Source organism: Erinaceus europaeus, chromosome 5 (genome assembly GCF_950295315.1).
Source record: "Erinaceus europaeus chromosome 5, mEriEur2.1, whole genome shotgun sequence".
In the NCBI taxonomy this organism is placed as follows: Eukaryota; Metazoa; Chordata; class Mammalia; order Eulipotyphla; family Erinaceidae; genus Erinaceus; species Erinaceus europaeus.
The window spans coordinates 76,601,636-76,628,416 of record NC_080166.1 but is presented as its reverse complement, the minus strand read 5'-3'; positions in this window follow the sequence as shown (position 1 = coordinate 76,628,416).

Here is a 26,781-nt window from a genome sequence, read left to right as displayed (position 1 = left end):
GGTGTATAATGGAGGGAGGGTGCCCAAAATTAGGAGAGTCAGTGTTTCCCAGACCCCTTTCAAGGGGCAATGAGATGTTTTGCTATGTACAAAGACTATACTGTAAGCCATTATCCCAGCCACATTAAAAATTTTAGATAATAGGGAGTTGGGTGGTAGTGCAGCTGGTTAAGCACAGGTGGCGCAAAGCGCGAGGATCGGCTTAAGGATTCCGGATCGAGCCCCCAGCTCCCTACCTGCAGGGGAGTAGCTTCATGGGTGATGAATAAGGTCTGCAGGTGTCTGTCTTTCTCTCCCCCTCTTTGTCTTTCCCTCCTCTCTCCATTTCTCTCTGTCCTATCCAACAACAACGACATCAATAATAACTACAACAATAAACCAACAAGGGCAATAAAAGGGAATAAGTAAATAAATATTTTTTAAAAATTTTAGATAATTATAATTATTTAAATATGTGACTTATTTCTTCCATTTTAACAATTGAGTGTATGATAATGATAATAGTATTTACCAAAGAAAATGGCCAACCTCTGCCTCTGGCACTTGAGATAGGTTTTGTTGTTTGTGTTTGTTTGTTTTTTCTCTCCTGTCCTTCTCTGTCGAATTTTGCTTTACTTTTTTATGTCAAATTGGAATAACCCCCTTTCTTTTTGCAAATAGTATACATATGTGCTTAATTGCTTTCTAAATCTTTTACTGCCTGAATGAATCCTCAAACATAGGGAACTTTCTACATTCAATCAATAGCTGCAAATCTTCATTAAAATCTATCATGATGGAAGGTCATCTCAGGCTTTATAGTTCTTTCCTATCTCTGGAAGTGAGTGAAAATACATGTGTTAAGTTTGTGAAAAATATTTGAGACATTTAACAGTTTTTCATATAGGTTAAAGTAGTTGGTCAAGAATTGACCAATTGTGTTTGTGGGATTTGGTCAAGATATATACTTTTTTTTTTTATAATGTGAGTATATTTTCATTTACTTTTCTTTTAATGTATATTCATTATTTTTAGAGGGGAATATTATTTTCCAAGTGAATTAACTGAACAGCTACTAGAAAAAAATGTATTAATAATTTAGTTTGTTAGCTGGTTGCAAAAGTAACATGACCAAAGAAAGCTATCTATATGTAAAAAGTTAATAAGGGAGTCAGGTGGTAGTGCAGTGGGTTAAGCGCACGTGGCACAAAGCACAACTACCGGCTTAAGGATCTTGGTTCGAGCACCAGGTTCCCCATCTACAGGGAAGTTGCTTCACAGGCAGTGAAGCAGGTCTGCAGGTGTCTATCTTTATCTTCCCCTCTCTGTCTTTCCCTCTTCTCTTCATTTCTCTCTGCCCTATCTAACACAACTACATCAATAACAAAGACAATAATTACAACAATAAAAAAAACAAGGGCACAAAATGAGAATAAATAAATAAATAAATAAATATTAAAAATAAATAAGTCATTAATAAAGTTGTTAATCATTATTAAATGCATAATAAAAATGAATGAAATGTCTTTTTAATTAAATTTTTAAAAGAAGGCTATCTATTGTCTTGAGTAATGTCTTTCCTTCTCTGACTTTATTTATTTTTTTTCCTTTTTTTTTTTTACCAGAGTACTGCTCAGCTCTGGCTTATGGTAGTGCAGGGGATTGAACCTGGAACTTTAGAGCCTCAGGCATGAGAGTCTCTTTGCATCTACCCCTGCTCCCTTCTCTGATTTTAAATGTGCCAGAGAAAGGCCAGATCATCTAAAATTGATAATATAGACTTTTAAGAGTTAAAAAAAAAGTTACATTTACAAATGCAGAAGTTTGGGGATATATAGCATAATGACAGACAGATTCTCATGCCTGAGGACCTGAGGTTCCAGGTTTAATGCCTGACACCACCATATGCCAGAGCTGAGCCATGATATAAATAGATATTAAAAACTAGGAATGAACAGGATTCAAGGAGTAGCATACTGATGGGTAGAGCCCACACCATATTTTAACAAGCAATAACTCTGATGAACATAGATGCCAAAATATTAAACAAGATCTTGGCCAACCGGATAAAGCAACATATCAAAAAGATTGTTCATCACGACCAAGTGGGATTCATCCCAGGAATGCAAGGCTGGTTCAACATCCGTAAGTCAATCAATGTCATTCACCAAATCAATAAAAGCAAAGCCAAAAGTCACATGATTATCTCAATAGATGCAGAGAAAGCCTTTGACAAAATCCAACACCCATTCATGCTCAAAACTCTACAAAAAATGGGAATAGATGGGAAATTCCTCAAGATAGTGGAGTCTATATATAGCAAACTTACAGCCAACATCATTCTCAATGGACAGAAGCTGAAAGCACTCCCCCTCAGATCAGGGACTAGACAGGGCTGTCCACTGTCACCATTACTCTTCAACATGGTATTGGAAGTTCTTGCCATTGCTATCAGGCTAGAGAAAGAAATCAAAGGAATACAGAGTGGAAGGGAAGAAGTCAAGCTCTCACTATTTGCAGATGATATGATAGTATACATAGGAAAACCTAAAGACTCCAGCAGAAAACTACTGGGAGTTATAAGGTAATATAGCAAGGTATTGGGCTACAAAATCAATGTACAAAAATCAGTGGCATTTCTTTATGAAAACACTAAATCTGAAGAAGACATCCAGAAATCACTCCCATTTACTGTTTCAGCAAAATCAATCAAATACCTAGGAATAAAGTTGACCAAAGAAGTGAAAGACTTGTATACTGAAAACTATGAGTCGCTACTCAAGGAAATAGAAAGTGATACCAAGAAATGGAAATATATCCCATGCTCATGGATTGGAAGAATAAATATCATCAAAATGAATATTCTCCCAGAGCCATATACAAATTTAATGCAATACCCATCAAAGTTCCACCAAGCTTCGTTAAGAGAATAGAACAAACACTACAATCATTTATCTAGAACCAGAAAACACCTAGAATTGCCAAAACTATCTTGAGGAAAAGAAACAGAAATGGAGGCATCACACTCCCAGACCTTAAACTATATTATAAAGCCATCATCATCAAAACAGCATGGTACTGGAACAAAAATAGGCACACAGACCAGTGGAACAGAATTGAAAGCCCAGGTATAAATCCCCACACCTATGGACATCTAATCTTTGATAAGGGGGCCCAAAGGTTTAAATGGAAAAAGGAGGCTTTCTTTAATAAGTGGTGCTGGGAAAACTGGGTTGTAACATGCAGAAGAATGAAATTGAACCACTTTATCTCACCAGAAACAAAAATCAACTCCAAATGGATCAAAGACGTATATATATTTTTTCAATGCAGAATCCCTTCCCTTCATTGAAGTGCCACAACCATAATTATTACAAACACACCTGTGAAAATATAAAGCAGAGAGGATGTGGAAATATTTTCGTTGTTTCTCCATTTCTATTCTCAAATATTCACTGGCTTGAATCTCAGTTTAAGACTGATAATTGACATTTTCTTCCAAACTCAGTCATTTTTTTATTTAGTTTGATAAAATATAGTCAGTATTATTTTGATGTTCTGTAGAATGACTTTTGTAATTTTGCATTTGTGTGTTTTTCTAAAATATTAGTGTATGCTATATTTTTAACCATTCTTATCATCTTGTTTCCTCTACTTATTTTTTCCCTCTAAATTAAGTATGGACTTGTTTTTTCTGAGGTGGTTAAAAAACATGTCTGCATGTGCATGTCTTTCTAAAACAGTAAACTCCGGATTTTCTGTAATCCAAGTATTCTCTTATGGTAGAACAAGCAGGCCATTACACATGGGTTACAGCCTTTAAAATTAGCAATTCCTCAGTTTTATATTCTACATAATTTCTCCACTTTTATCATATACCAAATCCTACTGAGAAAAGATTAGATTAACAACTGCTTTATTTTCCTGCAGTCAAATATACTAAACTACTTTCACTGAATAACATCTTAATTTTGTTTTCAGTGAAGATGAAATAGAAGAATTGCTCTTCTGACCTTAATTTAAATCTAAACTTAAAAAGAGAAAAAAAATCAAGCAACTTTTAAGTTTTTCTGTTTTTACAGAAAAAGAGGAAGCAACATAGAGTTTCCCTAAACTCCCTATCCCTACACTGAACATCTTCCTCCATAATAAGCCCCCCCCCCCCGTGGCTAGACATTTATTAAGATTAAAATTGGTGCTCAGAGTTCACACCTTACAACTCATACTTCTTGGTATTTTCTCTATCATAATCTTATGATTTCTTCTAAGTTCTTAATTTGAAAGAAAAAATAACTATTCCGGGAGCCGGGTGGTAGCGCAACTGCTTAAGCTCACATGGCGAGAAGCGCAAGGACCGGCATAAGGATCCTGGTTCAAGCCCTGGCTCCCCACCTACAGGGGAGTCGCTTCACAATCGGTGAAGTAGGTCTACAGGTGTCTGTCTTTCTCTCCCCCTCTGTCTTCCCTTCCTCTCTCCATTTCTCTCTGTTCTAGCCAACAATGACGACATCAATAACAACAATAAAAAAGAGCAACAAAAGGGAATAAAGAAATAAATATAAAAAAATTAAAAAGAGAAAAAAATACTATTCCACAAAAGTGTTATAGGTTAGCAAGGTGTCTATATAGTCATTCATCTAGATTCAGAAATTCATTCAAATTTGTTGCATTAATTTTCTCTGTGTCTCAGTAGCTCCTCATCTTTCTCTAGGAATGCACATTTCCAGATATTTTTTTAATTTATAAAGTGAAAAATGGGGATGTGACAACTATTTTATAGTTGTCACAATGTTTTATCTCACACTGAGTAGAGTCTACACACTCTACTGTCACCAGTTGACATATCCCTCCACCATCATGTACAGGTCCCTGTCCCTCCTTTTAACCCTTTCTGTCTCCTCCTTTTTAGCCTTGGACCTGCTATAATAGACTATAGTTAATTTAATATCATATATAGATAACATGACACTTTATCCCCAAACATTTTTTTAAAACGAGTATCATTCTATCACATGCAATTAATATAATTATATTCAGAAAATCACATATTAATGAAATATGATAAGTAATAAGGGGGAGAAATAGAAGGGAGGGTAAAGGGAGGAAGATGGGGTATTGGTGCCTGATGATGGAAAAGAATCTGATTGAGGGTTCTGCTGACACCTAGTGCAGAGATATTAGAAACTGTACCATGTGCCAACAACTGTACTGTAAATTATTAACCTCAGCCTATAAAATAATTTTTTAAAAAGCAAGAAAAATGATAAGGAATAAAAGCTAATGTACTGTCATTGTATAATTTTTTATTTATTTATTTTAAGAAAGGAGACATTAACAAAATCATAGGATGGGGGGTACAACTCCACACAATTCCCACTACCCAATCTCCATATCCCATCCCCTCCCCAATAGCTTTCCCATTCTCTATCCCTCTGGAAGCATGGACCCAGGGTTGTTGTGGGTTGCAGAAGGTGGGAGGTCTGGCTTCTGTAATTGCTTCCCTGCTGAACATGGGCATTGACTGGTCAGTCCATACTCCCAGTCTGCCTCTCTCTTTCCCTAGTAGGGTGAGTCTCTGGGGAAGCGGAGCTTCAGGACACATTGGTGGGGTCTTCAGTCCAGGGAAGCCTGACCAGCATCATGATGGCATCTGGAACCTGGTGGCTGAAAAGAGAGTTAACATACGAAGCCAAACAAATTGTTGAGCAATCATGGACCCAAAGGTTGGAATAGTGGAGAGGAAGTGTTGGGGGGTACTCACTGCAAACTCTAGTGTACTACTGCTTTCAGGTATATATTTGCCCTAGTTTATAGATACGTGTGAACATATGCTCTCTTTCACAGAACCTGGTCTATATCTAGGTTTTGGGACTTTGTTAGGAAGTGAAGCACCTGGGATGGAATTAGAGAATACTATGAAAGGAAAAGTCTCACCCGAGTGATGAAGCTGAAGGGTTGTCATTCCACATGTGAAGTCTCTGGACACAGTCTGAAGTGAAGCATGCTGGGGTGACACTAGTTGCATTGATTAGGTTGTGATCAGCAGATGCAATATTATCTGATAAGAATTGGGAGAAGCATACAGGGAAAGTAGGCCCTACCCTAGGGTCCCAGGACTGGGGGAAGTTTAGGCTCTATAGTAGAAATGTGAGGTTTCTGCTGTCTTAGGGTTCAAGAAGACAAAGGATAGTTACTGTTATCATCCCATTATTTGGTAATTGGGTTAGCTTTGAAAAGTCCCTTCGTTAGACATACAATCAATTTTCTCCCTCTCATATTAATTAAATAGTGATTTATATGACTACAATTTAATAGGTGTGTACACAAACACCATTCCCATCACCAAAAGATAGTGTCCCATCCGCTAAGAGTGAACTTTTGAAAAACTTGATAATTCTTTTTGTAACTGTTGACTCTAAAACATTAATCACCAATAAAGAAAGTTTTTTTAAAAAAAGATCATATGTTCATGATGATGGAAAGCATCTGAAATGTAGGTAGGAGTACTTATAACTTCAGTTGTCTGAATGTCATTATATCAAGTTCATTCCTTTGATGCCATCAGATCCTGAGTATGAAGCAATTACAGAAGCCAGACCTTCCACCTTCTACACCCCATAATGACCCTGGGTCCATACTTTCAGAGGGATAAAGAATAGGAAAGCTATCAGGGGAGGGAATGGGAATTCTGGTGGTGAGAATTCTGTGGAGTTGTACCCTTCTTATCCTATGGTTTTGTCAGGGTTTCCTTTTTTTTTTTATAAATAACAGTTAAAAAAAGATCATGAGTATATTCCAGTTACTCCGTGCACAACCTCCAAACCCTCAGGACAGAAGCTGGACATAAGAGTTATGGATGTGTGCACTACAGCTATATGTCTGTGGCCTGTAATTTGATATATCCCAGACCTAGCCCTAGAGCTTAATTTTGTAATGAGGGCCATGAAGGATATATTCTAAAAAACAGATCGTATGGTAATTTTAGCCCAAGAAGATGTACCTGGCTAACAAGCATATACTTAGCAAGCATAAAGGCAAAGGTAACAATCAGTAGAATTTCTTTATTATTATTATTATTAGTAGTAGTAGTAGTAGTATAATAATAGTAGTAGTAGTAGTAGCAGTAGTAGTATAGTAGTAGTAGTATACTAGTAGTAGTATAGTAGTTGTAGTAGTATAGTAGTAATAGTAGTAGTATAGTAGTAGTATAGTAGTAGTAGTAGTAGTAGTAGCAGTAGTAGTATAGTAGTATAGTAGTAGTAGTAGTAGTAGTAGTAGTAGTATAGTAGTAATAGTAGTAGTAGTAGTAGCAGTAGTAGTGTAGTAGTAGTAGTAGCAGTAGTAGTATAGTAGTAGTAGTATAGTAGTAGTAGTAGTATAGTAGTAGTAGTAGTATAGTAGTAGTAGTAGTATAGTAGTAGTAGTATAGTAGTAATAGTAGTAGTAGTAGTAGCAGTAGTAGTATAGTAGTAGTAGTAGTAGTATAGTAGTAGTAGTAGTATAGTAGTAGTAGTAGTATAGTAGTAGTAGCAGTAGTAGTATAGTAGTAGTAGTAGTAGTATAGTAGTAGTAGTAGTATAGTAGTAGTAGTAGTAGTAGTAGTATAGTAGTAGTAGTAGCAGTAGTAGTATAGTAGTAGTAGTAGTAGTATAGTAGTAATAGTAGTAGTAGTAGTAGCAGTAGTAGTGTAGTAGTAGTAGTAGCAGTAGTAGTATAGTAGTAAAAGTAGTAGTAGTAGTAGTAGCAGTAGTATAGTAGTAGTAGTATAGTAGTAATAGTAGTAGTAGTAGTATAGTAGTAGTAGTATAGTAGTAATAGTAGCAGTAGTAGTATAGTAGTAGTAGTAGTATAGTAGTAGTAGTAGTATAGTAGTAGTAGTAGTATAGTAGTAGTAGTAGTATAGTAGTAATAGTAGTAGCAGTAGTAGTAGCAGTAGTAGTATAGTAGTAGTAGTAGTAGTAGTAGTAGTAGTGGTGATTTAATATTAACAAGTTTCTAGGGTAAGAGAGGTACCATTCCATACAATTCCCACCACCAGAGTTCTGTATCTTATCCCCTCCATTGGGAGGTTTCTTCTTCTTTAGCCCTCTGGGAGTAGGAACCAGAAATTTTTATGGGGTACAGAAGGTGGAAGTTCTGGCTTCTATAATTGCTTCCTCACTGAACATGGATATTGACAGGTTGATGCATACTCCCAGCCTGTTTCTGTCTTTCTCTGGGATAGGGCTCTGGGGAGGTGGAGTTCCAGGACACGTTGCTAAATTCATCTGCCCAGGAGGTCAGGTTGGCATCATGGTAGCAACTGCAACTCAGTGACTGAAAAGCATTAAGATATAAAGTGGAAAATTGTTTAATAATCTGGAACCTGAAGATAAGAGTAGAGCAGATGGAATCTAAGGTCTTTGTGTGGGAAGAAACTAGGAAGTCTATGTTAGGTATATTCTAAGGAACCCATGACTTTAGTAATTTTTGTCTGAGCCTCATAGCTAACATACAGAAGGTCTAAAGGGATTTTCTGGGAAGATTACATCGTAGTTTGGAATATGACTAGAAAGCTGCATCAGTGGAGAGAATAGCTCCCAAATATGAGGAAAGTATATAAATATTATCAACTGTAAACCCCACTGATATGCCCATACTCACAGCTACTCATATTTATCACAGGAGCCTGTATAACCTCTTCATCCCTGTCAGTCTGAGCTCACAGTCTATGGTCACAGCTAGGAACATTCTAGGCTGCATTCATTTCAGGACCAGTCTTCGTCGAGTGGCAGAGTATGTTGGCCCATCCTTTCTTTGGAGAGTAAGAAAATCCCTACCATTGCTGTTCTACATTGAAGGCAAGGTCCTACCAATGCCCAGAAGAGGGCTTAATGATTGTTTCTGATGCAAATGACCAGTGATGGTAGAGAGAGGTCTAGGCCCATCATATTTATGTGTGAATCCAGATTCCCTGACTAGGGCCCAAATCATGGGGCATCTTGGCAGCGAACAAAAGGGCCATCTGTAAAGTGTGCCAGTCTCTTGCCCTTATCCAGCTTGTGTAGTCCTTTCTTTTTCTGACAAGGATAGACTTAGAGTGATTGAGGGAAGTGAAATGGGTAGAAGAGTAGGGCATCTAGGCCTACATAGAAAATATTTGATTGGGTGGGGGTGACAGCATAATGGTTATGCAAACAGACTCTCATGCCTGAGGCTCCTAAGTCCCAGGTTCAATCCCCCACACCACCATAAGCCAGAGCTGAGCAGTGCTCTGGTGTTTCTCTGTGTGTCTCTCTCTCTGCATCTCTCTCAAAAATAAAAAAAAAATTAATAAAAAAAAATTTTTTTAAAAGAAAATATTTGATTAAGTACTTTATGGTGTCTTCTTTAGGTCTTTCCACTTGCTTGCTGAACTTATTGAAACTAAGTCTACTCACTGAAGACCATTACGCACTTTTACTTGAGGGTATACATTCTCCTTTACTTTATGGATACCTGTGGACATGTACCCTATCCCTTAGTCTGTCTTTAGTTTTTATAACTTTGTTTGGAAGTGTGCCATCCAAAATGGAACTAGGGAGTCCCATGAGCTATGAAAGGTCTCACCTGAGTATTAGAGCTGGAAGGTTGACATCACAGGCCTGGGGTCTCTGGACACAATGCGAAGTGAAACAAGTTGAGATGGTACTGGTTGCATTGATTTGGTTGAACTCAGCAGATGCAGTATCAAATGGTACAGATCAAGAAAAGCATGAAGGAAAATAAGCAAAGCCTCAGAGGACTGGGAGAAGTTAGAATTTTAGGATTCCTCACAAGTATCAGTTAATCTGGGGTCAGAAAACTTCTTCAATATGAGAGGATGGAAGATAGGAGGGGTGTTAGTTTTATGTGAATCTTCTGTTATCTCTATAACTTCTGTCATTTGTTAAAGATACTAATGAAAATAGTTATATTTTATCCCTCTAAGTTGCTGCTTCTGACTGTGTAAATTTTAAATAGTTACCTGTTTACATCATTTTAGATAGTAAAACCCCGAGACATTGTGGTTTCACTTTTTTTATTCAAAAAGTTTACAAGCAATTTTTTTGTATTGAGTTTCTATGCAATATATATCGTCTATTAAATTAGGAAATAAAATTAAAATAATTCATCATTAAGATGGTGGACAATACATCTAATATGTGTAAGGCTTATAATAGGGACTAAAGCAAGATAAATCAGAGAGTTTTGAAATCTATATTGTTTATTATTTTTAAATCATGTTATTAGAGAGGTAATGGTTTCTAGTACAGTTATTGAGACATGGGGACTATTTTTTATCTCCCTATGAAAGGTGCCTCAAAACACTCTAACCCCAAACATAGGTCCACTTCCATCCTCATTCACACCCTGAGCCCAACAACCTCTTCATATATATGTATGTGTGTGTGTGTGTTTTAATGTATAGTTTATTTACCATAGTTTCTTTGCTTACAATTTTATTGTAAATATATACTATTTTGTTCACCTTTTATAGCAATTATAAGTACAATGCAGAGAAAAGAAGTACTTAAAATGAGCTATTGTTTTCAGCACCTATATCGTCATATTGTGTTTTATTTCATAAATTTTGACATGGCTTGTTGGTAGAAATTCTACTTAAGTCCAAAAGTTGTTTTGATGACACAATACTATTATATATCTGAAATCTAGACAATGTGCAACATTTTAGGAGGGGGGAAAAACTATGAAATGCTGTTATCCAGTACTCAAAACCAATTATTCTTTATTTCATATCACAGTGCATGGGCTATCTTCTCTCACCTACCTCCAGGCAAAATTGTATCTAATTTATCAGAGAGATGAGTCTCTTCATTTCTTAAAATCCTCCTGAGAAGTACATGTCAAAAATTCCCTTAATGTGGAAAAAAAAAAAAAGGATAAGGCTCCTCACTGCAACTAACACTTCTGACTGAACATTTAGTACGTTTTATTTCACTTAATTTCAGTAAACATATTTGCAATTAAAAAAGTACATTTTTGAGCAGGCATACAGTTTTCAATTCTTTTGTGTTTTCTAAAGTAAAATTAATCTGGAGTAAACTTAAGAAAAGAGATGATGGGCATGGAAGTTATAGTTTAGAAAATTGTTGTAATCATAAAAAACAGCAAAGGACACAACTAGGAGAAAATTAGCCAGAAAAGACTTATAAAATTGGATTCTTTGTTACAGATAGAATGGGAACAGAACTGAGAATGTGAACAGGGATAAAAAGGTGAGGACTAGTAGAATTGAGACAAGAATATATAACTTAGATTAAATGTAAAAATTGAGGTAGAAAATGTGAAAGATATTTTGAGATATTTTAAAGGTTACTCTAGAAAAGAAAATTTAACAAGGCATATATATATGTGTGTGTGTGTGTGTGTGTGTGTGTACAGGTTTATACATCATTATATTGTTTTACTATTATAAAAATAATGCATGTTTTCTATATTTTTATAGTCCAGCTATTTAAAATTACTATGTGTAAAAATATGACTAAATAACTGTTTTAACATTATTTCTAAGGCATATTACTTGAATGAGGATTTTCTGTAGGCATACAGAAATTAATTCAAAAATTTTGTTTTGGTATACATTTTTATAGCATCTGGAATTTATAAGTTCAAATTGATTTAGTATATGTTAATTGCTGTATCATAGACATCAATATTACTATAAGACTTATTCCTCCATTTAAACATTTCTTAAAAGCAAATTTGGCATTGCTGTAATTTTTTTCTTTGCTGACATAAAAATATTAAGTAATCTCCTTTAGCTCTTTCAGACAGCAAGCTGTCTCAAATACTAACTTAATTATGCATTGTCAAATTATAAATAGCCTCTAATTACAAGCCTCTCCTTCAGTCTCCTTCCACACAATGAATAATCAATAACACTAATGATAATATTCATGGCTGAAATAGATGAAAGGAGACATTTAAGTAGTATAATGGATCAATGTAATAGAAATAATAAATTGTAATAGAAACAGTTCCTTTTAGAAACCACATCCCGATAGAAACTCATTTCGGTTCTTTACAAAATGTCAGCACTGTTATGCAAATCATGCTGGATCAATAAAAATATGGTTATTGTGATGAAAATAGGTTATATTTTCTTATTTGTATATATAGTAAAGCAAGGCTGGTGAATGAATCCATTATCTTATACATGACCTTTATAATTCATTTTTTTAATTATCTTTATTTATTTATTGGATAGAGACAGCCAGAAATTAAGAGGGGGGGGGTGATAGAGAGTTAGAGAGACAGAGAGACACCTGCAGCACTGCTTCACCACTCACAAACCTTTCCCCCTGCAGGTGGAGACTGGGGGCTTGAACCTGGGTCCTTGTGCATTGTGACTTGCACTCAACCAGGTGCGCCACCACCTGATCCCTCACACATAAGCTCTGACACTGAGTCAAATCTACAGTTCACCCAATTACTCACGTATATCTATTGCTGTCTATCTACCTATCTATCTGTCTATCTATTATCTATATGTTCATATATCATCTATATACCATATGCATTTATCACTGAGGCTTCACTGTTTAGGTCATATTTTTGAAATGCATAGAGAGACAGAAGGAGAAAGGGACAATGCCACAGCACCAAAGCTTCCTTCGGTATGCTGGAGGCTGGGCTCAAACTTGCATTGCAAGCTTATAAAAGCAGGAACCCTTTCCAACTGAGCTATTTTGATCACTCCTGTTTTCATATTCCTCACAAGTAGAGGGACAGCAAAGTAATATACCATTGACTATGGAGTTCTACTGCTCTCTGCCTTTGGCTCCTATGTGGTGCTGGAGATCAAAGCCAGGGCTGTATGTATGAAAGGCACATACTCTACTGAGGGAGCCATCTCCTCAGCTCTCAAGTTTTCCTTTCATAGAAATCTTCCTGGGCTACACCCATGTCCAGCAGAGAAGCAATTACAGAAGCTAGACCTTTCACCTTCTGCATCATATAAGGAATTTTGATCTATATTCCTAGGGGAGGTAGATGTTAGGGGAAGATGACCAAAGGGCTCTGAATTCCAATTTCATCAGTACCCAGAGAGAGAAGAGGTAAAAATAAATAAATAAATAAATAAATAAATAAATAAATAAATGCTCAGGGGTAGTAAGTGTGACTAAGAAAGGAAGAGAAGGAATAATCATAGGGGGAAAAAGTACAATATAGACTGATAGACAGATAGATAGACAGACAAACAGACAGACAGTTATAGAAATACCCTTATCTGTGATCTTGGGAGAACTAATGCAGTTTTCAGTGGAGGGAATGAGGACACAGAACTTTGATGGTGAGAAAGGTGTGGAACCACACCCCTGTCACTAATAAGTTTTTTAAAAAAGCTGAAATACAGTCCAAATGAAGGTTAAAAAAAATTCCTGTGTTAAAATTATTTTTAAATAGTTGTGTGCTATATAATGTATTTTTATTTAGCTTTAAAGATAATATATGTGTATAAGTGAATATAAATAATAAATATGCAAATTATGTATTTTTAAAAATTCAAAGATATTCTCTGGAAGGCACCACATACATTTTAACAACTGATTCACATTTTAGTAGTTACTATGTAGTTAAATAAAATATATATGTATATATGTCATATGATCAATATGCTATACATATTTATATGTAGCATATAATCAATATGCTACTAATTTGAAAGTCATTACTAATAATAGCTTTTATTCTTAGAAACATGGTAGTAAACGGATATGAAATTTTTTTTTCAGATACTCATTGACAATGAAGTCTTTTATGTCACTGTGTAGCTTAAAGAATTTTTGGATTCTTTTTTAATTACTATGTATGTAAAAAAAATGACCCAGTAGTTCATGAGGTAGCACAGTGGATAAAATGCTGAGCTCTTAAGCAGGAGGCCCCAAGTGTCACCCCTAGCATCACATTTGCTAATGTAATAATCTGATTCTCTCTTTCTCACAGTAAATAAATGAATAAATCTTCAAAAACACCATGTAGCAAGTGCCATGGTACCAAAGGAAGCTCCAGTTTTGTGGTTTCTCTTGTCTTTCTCCATCTCCTTTTCTGAATGAAAAAGATTCCCAGCATGGTGAAATCATGTATGCATGAATCTCAGCTTTGGAAAACTCATTAATTAATCAAACACCAGTAGCAATTAAAATCATTTCAAATATTATATCAAGGGGCCAGGTGTTCGTTCACCTAGTAAAAATGCACATGTTACCTTACATGAGATACTGGGTTAAAGCTCCCCAGATTTAATCTACAAGGGGTAAATTTCTTGATTGGTGGAGCAATGTTGCAGTCTCCTTTCTCAGTCCTTTCTCAGTCTCTCTCTCTCTCAATCTCTCTCTCTCTCTCTCTTTCTCTCTCTCTCTCTCTCTCCTATCTATCTCTCTCTCAAATAAATGAAAAAAAAAGTGCCAGGCACAGTAGAGTCATACAGACAATATTCCTGGCAACAAAATTAATAATTAAATTTAAAATGTTATAGATGGAAATCTTTTTTTAAATATGCAATAATACACATACTAAAATTCAGATTTTGTCATCAAAAATAATTTCCCTGTGCCTTTATGAGTATTCTTATAATTGTGACCATTACCAGTGCTTTCATAGGAAGAACGGAGAAAATATCAATTGTTTGTTCAAGTATAAGTGCATATAGAAAATCCTCAAAAGCCTAGATCAAGTAGATTAGAAGCATCCAATAGCACAGCTATATACAAGATACTGGATACTGTAGAGAAAACCATAACAAAAGGACTTTTCAAAGTTAACCCAATTACCAAATAATGTGATGATAACATTAACTATCGATTATCTTTTTGAACCCTAAGACAACAGGAACCTCACATCTCCACTATAGAGCCCCTACTTCCCCCAGTCCTGGGACCCGTGGATAGGGCCTACTTTCCCGTATGCGTCTCCCAATCCATACCAAATAATATTGCATCCTCTGATCACAACCTAACCAGTGCAACGATTGCCACCTCAACATGCTTCACCTCAGACTGTGTCCAGAGACTTCACGTGTGGAATGACAACCCTTCAGCTTCATTACTCGGGTGAGACCTTTCCTTTTATAGTATACTCTGATTTCATCTCAGGTGATTCACTTTCTAACAAAGTCCCATAACCTAGATATACACCAATTTCTGTGAGAGAGAGCTTATGTTCACACGTATCCATAAACTACTGCAAAATATATACCTGAAAGCAGAAGTACACTAGAGTTTGCAGTGAGTACCTCCCTAACACTTCCTCTCCACTATTCCAAGCTTTGGGTCCATGATTGCTCAACAATTTGCTTGGCTTCGTATGTTAACTCTCTTTTCAATCACCAGGTTCCAGATGCCACCAGGATGCTGGCCAGGCTTCCTTGGATTGAAGACCCCACCAATATGTCCTGGAACTCAGCTTCCCCAGAGACATACCCTACTAGGGAAAGAGACTGGGAGTATGGACCGACCAGTCAACGCCCATGTTCAGCGGGGAAGCAATTACTGAAGCCAGACCTTCTACCTTCTGCAAACCTCAATGACCCTGGGTCCATGCTCCCAGAGAGATAGAGAATGGGAAAGCTATCGGGGAGGGGGTGGGTTATGGAGATTGGGTGGTAGGAATTGTGTGGAGTTTTACCCTCCTACCCTATGGTTTTGTTAATTAATCCTTTCTTAAATAAAAATAAATAAATAAAACAGGATGGGGGAGTGGGGAGTGGGGTGGGAAGCAATTACAGAAGCCAGACCTTCCACCTTCTACAACCCACAATGACCCTGGGTCCATGCTCCCAGAGGGATAGAGGGTGGGAAAGCTATCAGGGGAGGGGGTGGGATATGGAGATTGGGTGGTGGGAATTGTGTGGAGTTGTACCCCTCCTACCCTATGGTTTTGTTAATTTATCCTTTCATAAATAAAAAATAAAAAAAGAAAAGAAAAAAATACAATACTTAAATCAAATATTGAATGCAACCTATCTATCCTTGCCCTAAATATACTCAAAATTTTGGCTTTGGAAGTTAATAAATGCCAGTATGGGAGAGTCGGGAGGTGGCACAGTGAGTTAAGGGCTCCCTACCTGCAGGGGAGTTGGTTCACAGGTGGTGAAGCACGTCTGCAGTTGTCTATCTTTCTGTCCCCCTCTGTCTTCCCTTTCTCTATTTCTCTCTGTCCTATCCAATGACAACATCAATAACAACAACAATAACTACAATAATAAACAAGGGCAACAAAGGGGAATAAATTAAAAAGTCTGTACAGGGGCTGGGCAGTGGCACACTAGGTAGAACACATGTGTTACCATGTTCAAACACCTGGGTTCAAGCCCTAGTCTCTACCACCACCCCACAAATGGTGAAGCAGAACTTCAAGTGTCTCTCTCTTCTCTATCTTCTTCTCCTCCTCAATTTCTTTTTTTTGTTTGTTTATTTAGAATTTTTTTTGCTTTTAAAACATTAACTTTTTAAAATTATTTATACAAAAGGAAACAACTGACAAAAACTATAGGATAAGACACATTTCCCACCACCAGAACTCCAAATCCTATTCCCTCCTCTGATAGCTTTCCTATTCTTTATCCCTCTGGGAGTATGGACCCAGGATCATTATGGGGTGCAGAAGGTGGAAGGTCTGGCTTCTGTAATTGCTTCCTCGATGAATTGGCAGGTCAATTCATACTCCTGCCTATCGCTTTTGTTCTGTAGTGGGGCAGAGCTCTGGGGAAGCGGGGCTCCAAGACACATTTGTGGGGTCATCTGCCCAGGGAAGTCTGACTGATATCATCTTAGCATCTGAAACCTGGTGCTGAAAAAAAAGTTAACATATAGAGCAAAAAAAAAAATGTTGACTACTCATGAATATTAAAGGCTTGAAAAGTTCATATGAAGAGTTGGGAGGTCTCCTTTTTGTAGATAGTTAGTAGTCCTATTTTAGTTATATTCCAAGAGCCCATAACTATACTATTTTTTCCCCTGACCCTGACATCTGATATGAAGGTGGAACCAAGTTATTGTCTGGGGAGATGATGTCATGGCTATAAAAAGGACCAGAAAGCTGGATCAGGGAATAGAGTAGCTCCCAAAAATGGGAAAGGTATATAAATAATTTTGACTGTAAACCCCATAGATTTGATCTGGTCTGATCTGGGGCCCATATTCAGCTATGTGACCTCTGCATCCCTATAGATCTGAGCTAACATTCTGTGGTCATGAGTAGGAACATTCCAAGCTGCTGCAATTTCAGGACCCATCTTCCTCAGGTGGAACATAGAGTATGTTGTTCATCCTCCCTTTGGAAGATGGAACATTCTCTACCACTGTTGATGCACTTTGAGGGCAAGGTCTTATGGGGGCCCTCACAGAGGTCTATTCTGTTGTTCCTGATAGAGATGACCAGTAACAATGGAGAGAGGGATGTATTTGAGGTCTAGGCCTATCATGTCTGTTTGGGAATCTCAGGACTCCCCAACTAGGGCCCCAGCTGATGGGGTGGCCTGGTAGTGACTAAAGAGTCATAATTAAAGCATGCCAGTCTCTTGTCCTTATTCAGCTTTTGTAGTCCTTACTTTGATAGGATTAACTTTGGAGTGACTGAGGGAAATATAATAGTAAGTAGTAGGTGAGGAGGATATCTAAGTCTATGTAGACACTATTTCATTATGACCTTTATGGTGTCATTCTACATGTTCATATTGACTCTACAAGATGGCTGTAAATTTCTGTTTCTTATATAAAAAAAATAAAGTCCAGGTAGAGTAAATAATTTCCCCTAAGGTCACCTTCTGGGAAATGATGGAGTAAGAATTCAGTTCCAATCTCAGATGACTTCAGTGCAAACTTGGTTGTCACAGTATAAGTCAGTCATTCTGATACATTCACAGTATCACCCTTGGGGAAGTTGAGGATTCCTTCTGCAGTATAAGTAATTGGCTGAAACTGGAGGTAGTAGAAGGCATTCTAGCAAATATTAAGACTTGTTTATATATTTTGGTTATTAGTTTCTTGTCTGATGTATGGCATGTGAAGATCTTCTCCCATTCTGTGAGGGGTCTCTTTGTTTGTTTCATAGTTTCTTTGGCTGTGCAGAAATTTTTCAATTTGATGTAGTCCCATTGGTTAGTTTCTGCTTTAGTCTTCCTTGCAATTGGGTTTGATTCATCAAAGATGTCTTTGAGGTGTAGGTGGGAAAGTGTTTTACCAATGTTTTCCTCTAAGTATTTGATTGTTTCTGGTGTGACATCTAGGTCTTTGATCCATTTGAAGTTGATTTTTGTTTCTGGTGAGATAAAGTGGTTCAATTTCATTCTTCTGCATGTTACAACCCAGTTTTTCCAGCACCATTTATTGAAGAGAGCCTCCTTTTTCCATGTAATCCTTTGGGCCCCCTTATCAAAGATTAGATGTCCATAGGTGTTGGGATTTATTTCTGGGCTTTCAATTCTGTTCCAGTGGTCTGTGTGCCTATTTTTGTTCCAATACCATGCTGTTTTGATGATGATGGCTTTATAATATAGTTTAAAGTCTGGGAGTGTGATACCTCCATTTCTGTTTCTTTTCCTCAAGATGTTTTTGGCAATTCTAGGTGTTTTCAGGTTCCAGAAAAATGATTGTATTGTTTGTTCTATTCTCTTAATGAAGCTTGGTGGAACTTTGATGGGTATTGCATTAAATTTGTATATGGCTCTAGGGAGAATATTCATTTTGATGATATTTATTCTTCCAATCCATGAGCATGGGATATCTTTCCATTTCTTGGTATCACTTTCTATTTCCTTGAGTAGCGACTCATAGTTTTCAGCAAACAAGTCTTTCACTTCTTTGGTCAACTTTATTCCTAGGTATTTGATTGATTTTGCTGAAACAGTAAAGGGGAGTAATTTCTGGATGTCTTCTTCTTCTTCAGATTTAATGTTTGCATAAAGAAATGCCACTGATTTTTGTACATTGATTTTGTAGCCTGATACCTTGCTATATTGCCTAATAACTTCCAGTAGTTTTCTGCTGGATTCTTTAGGTTTTTCTATGCATACTATCATATTATCTGCAAATAGTGAGAGCTTGACTTCTTCCCTTCCAGTCTGTATCCCTTTGATTTCTTTCTCTTGCCTGATTGCTATGGCAAGAACTTCCAATACTATGTTGAAGAGTAACGGTGACAGTGGACAGCCCTGTCTAATCCCTGATCTGAGGGGGAATGCTTTCAGCTTCTGTCCATTGAGTATGATGTTGGCTGTAGGTTTGCTATATATAGACTCCACTATTTTGAGGAATTTCCCATCTATTCCCATTTTTTGTAGAGTTTTGAGCATGAATGGGTGTTGGATTTTGTCAAAGGCTTTCTCTGCATCTATTGAGATAATCATGTGGTTTTTGGCTTTGCTTTTATTGATGTGGTGAATGACATTGATTGACTTATGGATGTTGCACCAGCCTTGCATTCCTGGGATGAATCCCACTTGGTCATGATGAACAATCTTTTTGATATGTTGCTGTGTCCTGGAGCTCAGCTTCCCCAGAGACACACCCTACTAGGGAAAGAGAGAGGCAGACTGGGAGTATGGACCGACCAGTCAACGCCCATGTTCAGCAGGGAAGCAATTATAGAAGCCAAAACTTCTACCTTCTGCAACCCACAATGACCCTGGGTCCATGCTCCCAGAGGAATGGAGAATGGGAAAGCTATCAGGAGGGGGGGTGGGATATGGAGATTGGGTGGTAGGAATTGTGTGGAGTTGTACCCCTCCTACCCTATGGTTTTGTTAATTAATCCTTTCGTAAATAAAAAAAATAAAAAGATTTCCAGAACCCCCCCCCAAAAAAAAAGACCTGTTTAACTGATGACACAGTATTAATACTATATATATATTATTGCTGGGGCTGAGTGCCTGCACTATGAATCTATTGCTCCTGGAGGCTATTTTATCCCATTTGTTGCCTTTGTTTATCATTGTTGTTATTTGTCTCTGCCTGAAAATAGAAAGCATGAAGCCTCAGTTCCAAAAGACTAATAATCAAACAAAAATATACAAACATGCTACACATTTTAATACTATAATTTACTTGGAATTGTCCTTGTTGTCCACAGTCCTCTCATTACATTGAAAACAGACATATATTTCATTATAAAATGTGTGTTCTATGCCTCTGACTTCAATAGTGATCAACAGCAAGTTGCAGGGAGAACTAATTGACAGAAAGAGGTGATAGGTTGAAAACTGGGTAGATTTATTTGTTGTCCTCTCAAAATTTTCTATCACTGACTTCATCAAATGTTGTATCAAGCAGAGTGAGACTGGAGATTGATCTGAAATACACCCCCCCCCCAAAAAAAAAAAGAGTGAGGGAAGAAATATTTGAAATGTAGTTGGACAGGCAGTAGTGCAGCGGGTTAAGCACACATGGTGCAATGCACAAAGACCAACATAAGTATCCTGGTTTGAGCCACCTGCTCCCCACCTGCAGGGAAGTCACTTCACAAGCAGTGAAGCAGGTTTTTAGGTGTCTATCTTTCTCTCCCCTTCTCTGTCTCCCCATTCTCTCTCTCAATCTCTGTCCTATCCAACAGTGACATCAATAATCTCCCTCAATTTTTTTCTGCCCTATCAAATTAAACAATGATGCAAAGAAAAATGGAAAGAAGGAATTACACAATGGGAACGATGAATGCCTGTGACAATCCTGATGACAATATAAGGGGGAAAATGCAATATAAGAAATGTCAATATATATTCTATAAAAATTTTTAGAATATATATATTCTATAAAAATTTTAATCAACATTATGCTCACTGTGTCAGGATTAGTAGGAGTATAACATCCAGTGTGACTTCTATAGGACAAAATAAGATGGACATGTAAAAAAGAAAAGTAAATTTCAAAACATAAATATATTAAAACAAAAATAGTAAAGTCAAGATAAAATAGAAGGTCAAAATTAAAGAGAAAAGAATACAAAAAGTATGTAAGTATGTAAGGAGAAAGATGAACTAAGTAGAAACAGGAAATCTATACTTGAGACCCAGGTCCCATCCTGTATATGTATGTCAGAACAGAGTGTGGTATTCTGTTCTCTCTCTCTCTCAACAAATACGTGGACATTTAAAATATTTTGTTTTAAAACGATAATTATTTCTTTTTTAAAATTTAAATACCAGAAATGCTCTCACAAATATCCTTGTATTGAAAATATAGCTATAAGGGGGTCGGGCAGTGGCACAGTGGGTTAAACGCATGTGGCACAAAAGCGCAATGACCGGCGTAAGGATCCCGGTTCAAGCCCCCAGTTCGAGCCCCCGGCTCCCCACCTGCAGGAGAGTCGCTTCACAGGTGGTGAAGCAGGTCTGCAGGTGTCTATCTTTCTCTCCCCATGTCTGTCTTCCCCTCCTCTCTCCATTTTCTCTCTGTCCTGTCCAACAACAAACAACATCAACAATGGCAATAATAATAACCACAAGGAGGCTACAACAACAAGGGCAACAAAAGGGGGAAAAATGACCTCCAGGAGCGGTGGATTCATGGTGCAGGCACCGAGCCCAGCAATAACCCTGGAGGGAAAAAAATAAATAAATAAAATTAAAAAAGAAATATAGCTATATACAGTATTGAACTACTTTAAACATTATAACGACAAGATACAGCTAAAATTAACCGGAAACCCAGAAATGAAAACTGCTATGTATTTTGCCATTTCAGGAAATATCCAACTGCCCACATTGTCATGTTTTATGAGCTAATGATTATAAACACAAAATGTTCTGTCAAATCAAATAGTATTGGCAAAAAAAAAAAGCTTTCCTATGCTGAACAAGTCAAACCATATTCTACTTCATTGAAAATAGAAAAGCACCTATTCCTTGCATAATATTTTCACTTAAAATGCATTTCTTTCTGTACATACTTTATGTGGCTCCCATATTCAACTGTTCTAAAACAGAAGTCTAAATACGCTCTATGCTCAATCTACCTATGCCCAATCTATCTAGTTTTTAAACAATAACATTATATATATATATATAATCTGTGTACTCATTCCCTTTTGTTGCCCTTGTCATTTTATTGTTGTAGTCATTATTAGTGTTGGATAGAACAGAGAGAAATGGAGAGAGGAGGTGAAGACAGAGAGGGGGACAGAAAGATAGACACCTGAAGACCTGCTTCACCGCCTGTGAAGCGACTCCTCTGAAAGTGGGGAACCAAGGGGATTGAACCGGGATCCTTCCACCGGTCCTTGCACTTTGCGCCACCTGTGCTTAACCCGTTGTACTACCATCCAACTCCCTTAAACAATATCTTATTGGAGCACATCTATATTCATTTGTATATTTATTTGGTATGATTATTGTTCTGAAATGGTGTGTGAAATATTGAATTTTGATGGAAACTTTAGTACAGAAGCCTAAAATATTAGCTATTTAGTCTGAAAAGGTAAAGTTGGTTTAAAAAAGACTGATCTAGTTATTCTTCTACCCACTGTATAAAGATAGACATAACCATTACTCCTTAGTATTTCATAAAAACTTCATCATAAAGCAAAAGAAATGGGGGCTATTTGTCACTTTCAAGAAGTCTGACAACCATTAGTTCTGAAAGTGAATAATTTCACTTAACACTGTTTTTGGTTTTGGGTAGAATGATCCTATTCATTGTTTACTTTGCACTCTTGACAGCTTCCCCACCCTCTTCTGGCTTATTAGACTACTTGACTCTGATGGTCAACTATTTATCAGCTTGAGTTAAATTGTGCCTAAAGAGACTGGGAGATCTTATTTCTGTAAATTTGTGTTGATGTGTCTAGAAAAGATTAACATTTGAATCAGTACAAGCACTGAGTGAAGATGCCTCATTGTTAGTGACTGGGCAGCATCTAATTGATTAAGGGCCAGAGTAGAACAAAAGAGTGTATTTACTCTTTGCTTGAGCTAGTATGCCCATTTTATTCAGCTCTTATTATTATCCACTTCTCATCTTCAGTGTTGGACTATGATTTATACAGTTGGTCCACCAATTAATTCTTGAGTCTTTGACGTGAATTGTGGCTTACACAATCAATTCTATTAGTTTTCAGGTCTTTGGATTCTGAGTGAATTATATGAATGACTTTCCTGGTTCTTCATCTTGCACCAGGCAGATGATGGGACTTCTCTTTAGTCATCTGAAATCATTTCTAGTAAAGACTGCTACTAGTTCTATTTCTCTGGAGAATTCTGGTTAATTCATTGTCATAGTGGGTGAGGGTGATTAGAAATTTTTCTTGCAGAGTATATAATAGAGAATACATTGCCTGATTTTTGAATGGTGTTTTTGGTTTGGCACAGTTCTGGGGGTTGCAATATTTTTGTATTGACTCATTTCCTCTAAGTGTTTAAAATAGTTGCTATTTTTTATGAGCATTCTTTCTGACAGAAATCTGTTGTCATCCTTTTCTTTGATATTCTGCAAATAATGTACTGCAGATCCACCTTCCCAGCCCTGACTATAATTATGATTTTCTTTTATCACTGACTTTGAGCAATTTAATTATGATTCACCTTATAACTGTTGTCTTTACATTTCTTATCCTACATTTTTATTAAAATTCATGGATCTCTTTGTATCCTATCAAATAAAAAATAGGAAAAAAAAGGAAATAATGACTTCTGGGAGCAGTGGATTCCTAGTGTTGACACATAACCCCAGCTATAACCCTTGAGGCTCACCTGGTTGAACTTACACATTACCATGTCTGGGACCTGAGTCTGAGCCCGCACCTGCAGTGGGGAGGATTCAGGAGTCCAGCCATGAAGCCAATCTGCAGGTATCTTTCTCTCATCCTTTTCACCTCCACCTCCCATTTTAATTTTTCTCTGCCATATCAAATAAAAAATAGGGGGGAGGGAAAAAATGGCTGCTGGGAGCAGTGTATTCCTAGTGCTGACACTGAGCCCCAGCTAAAAAATAAAATAAAATCCAACTCAAGAGAAATTTTTAAGTACTATAAGCTCATCTTTATATAATTATCATGATATAATTTTTTAATTTTATCTATAAAAAGGAAACACTGACAAAACCATAGGATCAGAGGGGGAAAACACACAATTCCCACCACCAGAACTCTGTGTCTCATCTCCTCCCCTGATAGCTTTCCCATTCATTAACCCTCTGGAAGTATAGACCCAAGGTATAGAAGGTGGAAGGTCTGGCTTCTGTAATTGTTTCCCCGCTGAACATGGGCATTGGCAGGTCAATCCATACTCCCATCCTGCCTCTCTCTCTTTTCCTAGTGGGATGGGGCTCTGGGGAATTGGAGCTCCAGGACACATTGGTGGGGTTGTGTGTCCAGGGAAGTCTAGAAGGCATCATACTAGCATCTGGAACCTGGTGGCTGAAAAGAGAGTTAACATACAAAGCCAAACAAATTGTTGACTAATTATGAACCTAAAGGCTAGAATAGTGCATGAACATTCTAAGATGTTCCTTGTGAAGGGACATATACAAAGTTTAGAGATAGGCAAGCAACTATTTCTTGATATCCTTTAGTATACTTCTATATTTTATCTTGAACTCAGGCTTAGGGTTAGGGTTAGGGGTCTCATTTAGTCCTATGCCTTTTTCTTAATTAATAATGGCATTTTGGCATTATCATTTCATTAATTGCCCACTATAAATGAATATATAATTATTTAAATTGTATGCTTTTCAAAGATAACTATTTTCATATATATGACATTTCATAGGTAAAATTACTTCATTTTCTTAATAAAATACTTTGTTTATATAAGCAAACATTGTTTTGTAATAATAAGACACTCAAATTTCTCTAAGTTACTATTTGATTCATTTAGTAAATTCCAATTGATGATAAAAACTGAAGTCATATTTAAAAATAGTTGCCCTGGGCCACATGATGGTGCACCAGGTTAAACGCACATAGCAAATTCGAAGTGCAAGGATAAATACAAGTATCTTGTGAGCCCCCGCTCCCTACCTATAGCAGAGACATTTCACAAGTGATGAAGCAGGTCTGCAGGTGTCTTATTTTTCTGTCTCACTATCTTCCCCTTCTCTCTAAATTTCTCTTTGTCCTATCCAATAAAGTGGAAAAAATAGCCACCAGGAGCAGTGGACTCTAGTACCAGCAGGAGCCCCAAGGATAACCCTGGAGGTAAAACAAAACAAAACAAAACAAAAAACATTGCCCAACACAACACAATAAAGAAATTTAATAAGAGATGTCTTAGTCACTTTTTGAAAGATAATTTATATTAAAATTGAAAATAATCACAAATATAGACACAGTTATACATATATATGTATGATTTTAGTATGTTTGTTTTGTTATATTTGTGAACTAGACACTTTAGTAAAAGGGATTAAACTTTATCTTAAAGTATTTGATAGCTTACTGATGTCAAATGTTAATATCAATTTATAAAAGACTTACTTAAAATTAAAAATAGTAATATATAGGCAGTAAAATCATTGCCCTAAATAACAAATACACACCTAATTAAGCAAGGACCTGGGTTCGAGCCTTTGTTCCTGCCTGCAAGGAGAATGCTTAACAAGAGGAGAAACAGGTCCACAAGTGGCTACTTTTCTCTCCCTCTCTTTATCTCCCCTCCTCAACTTCTCTATGTCTTATTCAATCAAAGAAAATACATAATAAATAAATACATAGCTTAATAAATGAATACATATTTTCATGAATAATTCATACTAGGATAGTAAAATAGGTCACATAGTGTGCTAATGCTAACATTTTATCAGAAATAGCAAGCGTATGTCTTTAGTAACATGCCTTGAAAAATGCCTTAACATATTTACCATTTTAATCTGTCTTTATTGGCAAATTAGTATGAAAATAACCTTCAATTTAAATAATTATTGTTTCATTGGAGATTGAGGAGAAATAAGTACCCATTTTTAAAAATAGTGATTGTCTTTATTATTTAATTTTGCTTACTCACTGTGCTCCTACTTAAAAAGAGAAAGTCTTATGGAGGTCCTTTTCTGTGACAGGATCTATGAGAATCCATTATCAGCAGACACTGAAAAGATTAAACCTGTCATATCTAGAAGTATACATTGACAGAAAACTGCTGCTGTGGTGTCTGATTTTGTTTTGAGAAAGTATTTAATATTATACTGCCCATCAAGTTAGTACAGAAGATCTAAATAAGGTAGGTAATTTGAAAGCACTTAGTGTCCATGTTATGTCACCCACCAATTAACTGCACATTGAACAAAAATGAATGACATATATTCTTCTGAACAATATTCAAGACAGAGATACTTTTTGACTGTAACATTATCATTTGCATTTTTCTTTCCATATATTTACTAATACAAAAGAAAAGAATTGAGTTATGAAATGATCTACTAAAGTGGAATCCCAAAGTTCTCATGTACCAACATCCACATATGAATCATCCAAAGATTGTTCATAGTTAAAATATATAGCATTTTACTACAAGTGACTTTGTCTTTCTTGTGAGCTTACTTGAGTCTAATAGTTTTTTTTTTTAATTTTCCCTTTTGTTGCCCTTTTTTAAATTATTGCTGTAGTTATTACTGTTGTTGTTATTGATATCCTCGTTGTTGAATAGGACAGAGAAATGGAGAGAGGAGGAGAAGGCATAGAGGGGGAGAGAAAGACAAACACCTATAGACCTGCTTCACTGCTTGTGAAGCAGCTCCCCTGCACGTGGGAAAACGGGGGCTCGAACCTGGATTCTTACGCTGGTCCATGTGCTTTGTGCCACGTGTGCTTAACCCTCTGCACTACCTCCCCACCCTCCAGAGTCCAATAGTTTTATAT